Source organism: Mastomys coucha, unplaced genomic scaffold, assembly GCF_008632895.1.
Source record: "Mastomys coucha isolate ucsf_1 unplaced genomic scaffold, UCSF_Mcou_1 pScaffold21, whole genome shotgun sequence".
In the NCBI taxonomy this organism is placed as follows: Eukaryota; Metazoa; Chordata; class Mammalia; order Rodentia; family Muridae; genus Mastomys; species Mastomys coucha.
In genome coordinates, this window is record NW_022196904.1 from 39,417,408 (window position 1) to 39,424,799 (window position 7,392).

Genomic DNA, 7,392 nt, shown 5'->3' on the forward strand with positions numbered 1-7,392 from the left:
TCAAATCAGGGTGAAATGTACTGTTCCTGCTGACCTCATTGGGATCCCTCAATTGAACTCCCGAGGCAGCAGCTCGGCTCGGCTCATCAGGTGTCTGGAGTCAGCTCCAGGGATTAAGCCAGAACCGGGAGCCCAGAATTCAAAAAGAACTAAAACTTTAATCCACTTTCCTGCCTGGAGCCCTCGCTTGCAGGGGCTTATTTACATGACTGATATGTACTGATATGCTTGTTCCCTGTTCTCACTTATATGCTAAAAGACATAAGATTGTTTTGCCTCAGGTATAAATATCCCCATTCACTAAGTAAAGATCACACCTTGATAAGCATTTACTTGGTGTCTTCCTTGTGTCTCCTAACCCGCTTATGTTCACAGGATCTCGACTTTCCTGTTCGTGAATCACCCACATTTAGAAGGAAACTGCGGGCCGGCTTCCTTCAAGAGACCATTGCTTGCCAGTCAGTTCTGTGTAAGTCTCCAGACTGGGACTCATGTGCTCAGGCTTAGGAGCATGAGACTCCCACCAAAGCTGTTCACTCTCATATCTACCTATTTTCCAACCCAGTGAATCCAATTGATATTAGTGATCTGTGAATGTGTGGGGTGTCATTGTCAAGATTCAGACAACCTAACTACCATTTTCACACTCCCAAAGAAAGATGAGTGTCCCTTCTCAGCATTCATCAACTGCCAAGAACCTCTTAAATCTGTGCACAATAGTATTTTATTTTTATTTTTTGAGAATTTCACATATGCGTACCATATTTGCATCATTCTTCCCACCACTACAACTCTTCTTATGTCTCTCCACTTCCTCTAAAATTTAAGACATTTTCTTCTTTATATTATGTTACACTCTTGTAAATATAGAGATATACTAATCCATTTACTGCTGCTCATATTACATGTCATGTTTAAGTCTGACCACTTTAGATTTAGTAACACATAAGGAGTGCTCATCCCTGAAGAAGACTTATTTTTCTATCCCTGTAGCCATTAATTGCTTGTAGCATGTCATCTATGGATGAGTCCTTGTGAGATTTCCACATTCATACTGATATGTGTGCTGATGTTATCAGTATATGTGTTCTGTTTAAGATTGGTGAGATTGTTAAGATTGTTAAGATTGTTTAAGATTGTTGAGATTTGTGTGGGTGTGGCCTCCCTGTCATGTCTAGAAGACACTATCCTGATGTAGACGTCTGTTCTTCTGGATATTACCATCTTTCTTCCACAGTGTTCTCAGTAGTCCCTGAATCATAGGTATGGTGATTTTGTTGTAGATGTACAATATAGGCCTAGGAAACCCATGCTCATATGTTTGTCACACTTAGAACTGTTCTGGATTGTAAGGCAGTGGTCTCTTTGGGCAACTTAGGCTCAGTTGAGTAATAGGCCTAGAACCCTGGAGCCCCAGTGGACAGTTTCTGCCTGCTGTGGGCAGAAGGAGTTCGATTATAACTCCTGAGATTTTAGCTCCTGTTTCAGTCACAAACTCTCACAGATGCCCCCGCAGGAGATGTGTGCTCTATCAGGCCTCAAGCTTGCAGCATTCTAGGTGGACCCTACACCCAGTCATCTTACCACAGCCAGGCATGCCTTGCTCCAAAGACAGATAGCTACGCCTCATACAATATAAAGAGCGTTTTGCCCCCTCCTCCCTCTCTTGCTCTTTGTCTCCTCTCTTGCCCTCTTCCTCTCCTCTCTTATTCTTTGTCTTCTCTTTTGCCCTCTTCCTCTCTTGCCTTCTCTCTCTTGTGCTCTTTGCTTTCTTCTCCTGCTTCCTTCTTTCCTTTCTCTCTCTCTGTCTCTTGTCCTCTCCTTCCTCTCCTTTCCTTCTCTCTACTTTACTGGCCTTTTTTGTCTTTCCTATAATAAAATATCTCATTTATACATTGCCTCCTTTTTAATTAACACACCCTGCCACAGGCCTCAGCGGCAGATAGAGAGACCCAGGCTGCAGCAGCGAGCCACCCAGGCCCCACACAGGCTTTGCAGTATCTTCCATATACTTCTACTCTGTGGTATCCAGATATTGAGTTCAAGTCATTTGAGACAGCCCATAAGCAACTATTTAAAAGAGTGCTATTCCAGATGCCCCAAAATGTAGCAATATAAAATATTCAATTAAACTAGATAAGAATGCCAATAAATAGATTCAAACACACATAGGAGAGTGTGTATTCTAGATGTATATTATATACAGTATGGAAATATAGAAGTGTATTCTAAAGAAGAATAGATTACAATAAGCATAGAAGAATGCCAATGAACAAAATATTGAATAGTATTCAGAAATGCAGTTCAGAAAAGAGAACCTGTGATAAACAGCCAGCACTACAAACATAAATGAGTAAAGGATCCCAAACAGAAAGCCACTACATGTATGATCATAAATATTCCACATTTTAAACTATGCACAGTATAATAAGAAGCTAAAATATAAAGATTGTAGTTTAACTTAAAGACTTAGAACTATAAAGACTTAGAACAATGACTTAGAATGTTCTCTAAGAGACTAGTGTAGCATATAGGATATTGCTGTTTCCTTTGCTTGCCCCTCAGAGGTAGAAATTAAGTACCTGTTGCTGATGACACCATATATTCCAAACACAGGGTCCAGAGACATCTGAGCTGGTGTTGACTTAAGTGGCTTCTCTTGCATGTACCAGAAGATGCCATGCAGACTTCTAAAGGAAGGAACTGATCAATAGTCATTCAGCTCTGATGCCTATGAAAGTCATCAATGGTCATAATGACACAATAATCCCAAGGCTGCACACACACCTCACATAATTCTGTAGTAATCAACAGTTCTCCAATTAGACTTAACATGTGATCAACAAGGAGAAATCATATGTGACATGAGAAAACCTAGGTATTTATTCAGGGCTGGTGAAGTCATGTATCTTGGAGGAGAACCTACAACCATTGCTGGATTAGTTAGCATAATTCCTAAATTCATTCTAAATATTTGTCCTTATACCCACATCTAAGTGTAGTTCTCATCTCTCATTGTGAAAAGTTCTCTTTGTAACAGACAAATACAATGAAGGAAAATAAAAAAAGCACTGCAGATGTATGAAGCCCAGTTTCAGTGAATTCATGTATAAATGACTCCCAACACCTGATGTTCAGAAAACATTGAGGAGTAGGAAAGCAGAATGATTGTAGGAAACCAGAAAATAAAGGAGAACATGTATCCTAGTAACATATCTTTGCTCATCATTTAATTTTAATCTGACATGGCTTTATTTAAAAATAGGCATCTAGGTAGCAACATTGTTATGTCTTTATATTTTTTCACAATATTCAAGGTAGGCAAGCAAGCCAGGCAAGGAACAATGAAGGAATCAATTTTGAAGCTGTGGGGATAACATATAGAACACGATTATTCCACTGTTAAGAAACTGGGGATCAGGTTTTTAATTACATGTTGAAGATTTAATATATGTCTTGCCATATTATACAAGATAAATGTAAAGAGAAATATATGACACAATTTCATTTATAAGTAAAATGTATTAAAGTGTCAGTATTTATATATTGACTATAAATGACTATAAATAAGGAAATAATGCAGTTCTCATCAAATCTTTATGTTAGAAGGTAAAAACATAGTTTAAAAATATTAAAATATTTTTGTAAAAGTAAAAAGTAAAAGAAAGTGTCATATTTTTTTTCTGTTGCCATGATAACCAACTGTACTCATACAAAACATTTCATAGGAAGTTTCATAATTCCCATGGGGTGGAATCCATGACCATCATGGCCAGAAGCCTGAGAAGAGGCAGGCAGGCAGGCATGGAAATGGGGCAGTTGCCAGAAGCTTATATCTTACCCTCAAGCTTGAGGCAGATAAGAGCTAAATGGGAATAGTACTGGATTTTGAAACCTGAAAGATCACCCCTAGTGAGATATACTTCAACAAAGACACACATTTTAATCCATCCCAAACAGTTCCACCAACTTTGAGCAAAGCATTCCAAAACAAGATTGCAGAGGAACACTTTCGGGTAAACCACCACATTCCAGTTCTTGGACCACATAAGCTTGTAGCTATATCACAGTGGAAAACACACTAAGTCCAACTTGAAAAGTCCTCACAGTCTTTCACACCATCAATACAAGTCCAAAATCAAGGTATTCTCTTAATTGTAACTCCTTGTCAAATCAAAAAAAAAAAAAAGTACGTTTCCAATATACAGAAGCACAGATCATAATACCATAAATGACAAAAGAAAGGAATGGAGACATAGTGAGGAAATACTGGGCCAAGCAAAATCAAAATCCAGCAGAGCAAAGTCTAAATCCTGTAGCTTCATATCTTGGTGTCAAAAGGCTGAGGTGACTCTCTACTTTCAGTTTTTCAACTGCAATACACTTCTTTCTCTTGGGATGGTTTCACTATCTCTACAAAGAACTTCTTGGCAGATATGCCAAACTTCTGGCATCTCCAATACCTTGGCATCTCCAATAAAATCTAGGATTTATTTTCACAGCTTCCTGCAATGAACTTTCCAGGCTTCCAGGCAAAGACTCCCTGCTACATGCCTGGCCTCATTCACTTTTCTTAACCTTGGAGGAAGGTTCTACAAGCCATTTACACCTGCATCCTTCTTGACTCAAAGGCCAGAACCAGAAGATTGATGCACCAATTTCTGTTTACCCAGTATTGAACTGTCAAGTACATTTTCCATATACAGAGGCACAGATCCTACATCTTCATTTCCTTGAATTACAATTGCATAAGCTTTGATTTATTGCTTTCATTTGCTGAATAAATTTTCCTTTGCTTAATGAGAGTCTTTAGGTATTTCCTTTTTGCAAGTTGGGTGACGTCTTGGCCTGGAGAAGCACCTCATGTATTCCATTTCCCATCAGACCTTTCTTTAAACTACTCACCTCTTTAAGCACAAGAATTAGCTCCAAAATTTAAAACCTTGCTTATTTTTTCTCTTCAAATGTACATTTTGTATTTCTTTTTGCTCTTTTCACTAATTTTCACTGTAAACCTAACATCCTTTGCCCAAAACAGTTATTTCCAACCTTTTCAATTTAGCCTTAAGCACATTCTTAGGAGAAGGGTAAAAAGCAGCCACATTGTGTGACAAATATCCAAGAATTTATTTTTAGCCCAGTTACTAAAATAGTTTTTCACAAAAACTGTGTGAGCTAGGCCTCCATAATATACAATGATCTCAGTATCACTTTTATCTAAGTTCCTACTTTCTTGAGCCTTCTTCTGAAGGAGAGATTTGTCAGTTGTGGTTGATAGCTCTTCTGGAACTCATAAAGCTTACAAGGAGTCCCATCAAATGGAGTTGGTAAAGCCCTAAGTAAGGTAGCTGCAGAAATGCTGCACCCAGTATTTATCACAAGTTCAATATCAATCAACTTCTACAACATTAGCTACCTTCCCAACTGATTTAACCGTGGGTCATCAACTAAACAATGTTATGAAAATGCCACAAATGTATAAAAACATAGTTCTCTTCAATACTATTTATGCCTGATCAAAGCAGCTCTCACTCCCTTCCAGACTGTTTTTAGTTCTCTAGATATACCTGAGCAACCTATCTCTCCACATTCTTCCTCCTCAGGAATGCCTTGTATGGCTCTCTGCAGAAGTAGCTTGAGAGTCTTCCATTGGAACCAATGATATCTAATAGAGCCAACAAGTAATTAAATGATGGGGTTTCCACAACTGTTAACACAGGATAGAAATACTGTGACTGGCTAAAAACCACAAGGTGCAATATAATAAAACTTTTCAATCCACACTAAGAAGAACCAATAGATACCATAGGGTAGACCAAAGATCAGGAAGACCAACATTGTAAACACAATGGCCACATATATCCTGGTCACAGGAATCTTGTGTAAGCCCCAGAAGATAGTAATTGCCAAGGCCATACTGGATCCCAAGAGAACCACAAGTAAAACAATTAACCATGCAGTAGTGATTAAATCAAGTGTCTTATACCAACCAGGGCCACTGGTATAAGATAGAAAGCCACATTCCTTTCCTTCCATGAGGCTCTACAGAAGGGACAAGACCCAAAGCAAAGTACATATGACAACTGATGTGTGCCTTGGGCATTGGCAGTGATACCAGATGGGCCACATGACTGACAGGCAGTGTTCAATGGTGCTGAGGATACTCAGGCCACAAAGATAAGGAAAGTTTAACACAACAATGTAAAACAGAGAAATTTGGATGGGGATAGAATCAATGTCCAAGATAATATAAAAATAAAATCCAATTTGAAAGCAAATGAAGAGAAAGTCAGCTTCAGCAAGATTGAGGATGTAGGCAGAGAAGGCATTCCTGTGCATCTGGAAGCCCAAGAACCAAAGTACTGTGACATTTTCAACCAGCCCAACTAAGGCAATGATAAGGGAAAGAAAAATCATGGTGTCATACACGACTTCACAAAATGACATTCCAGTGTGGTTGCTTTCATTTATAGCTGTGATGTTAGTTTCCCAGTCTTTTATGTTTGAATCCTCCCTTAGAAGTCTTCCACTGATGTTTCTGGAAAGAAAAACAAAACATGAACACATGCTTTTTGTTCTCTGATTCTTAGAATCACAATTATATGTGTTAATGGTTTACCTAGTTTCTAAATAAGAAACAAGATGGTAGAGATGAAGTAATTTATCAAAATCAATATTTATGGAGACTTAATTTAAATATAGCATATATATTTAGGCTATCTGCAACCCATATCCTGTATTGATATTAGAGTAGTTGATGGTCCCAATATAAACACTCAGTATCTCAGGCTGTTTTAAAATTCCTGTTTTAAAATAAACTATTTCTCAGAAAGAAAAAAGCAGTGTGAATCCTTTTCTTACTGTCCTATGGCTGGTTCTTCTTTGCTTTGGGGACTCAGAAGCTAAAAGCATGAACAACAGCTGCTGTTTTCAGTCTTGGAAGGAGGAACCTAACAATTGGGAAAATATGGAAATCCTGGAGGACAGTCATAAAATATATGTCAAATTATACTGAGACCAGTATGCAAGTTACCAGACCTGTAGAGTAGCATGACTTGGTATCCATTTCAAATTATAACCTACTAGGAGGAAATTCTTTGAGGACATTAAGCATTTTTCTGTTGCCTGTTGTTATATCACAAGTATCTATCTTTCTCTAAGGGCACAATGAATAGCTGAGAATTTTCACTCAACAAGTGGATAAGTGAATCACAAAGTCAAAAGTAGATGTGAATTTAGAATAAAGGATTTTGCAAACATTTTAAAGCACATTCAGTGCCACAAATTACATATGAAAAGAAAAAAATAACATTTTGATGATTCTGTCAGTGTACAGCTCTAGTATTCTTTAAAAATGGCTGATGGTAGCCTTGGTCATTCCCCAATCCTAGA

At 38.1% G+C, this 7,392-nt stretch overlaps 1 pseudogene; it reads right to left on the reverse strand.

Annotated features, from left to right (window-relative positions):
• Positions 1–5,506: 5,506 nt before the first annotated feature.
• Positions 5,507–6,447, reverse strand: LOC116100522 (annotated as a pseudogene).
• Between the last annotated feature and the right edge of the window lie 945 nt (positions 6,448–7,392).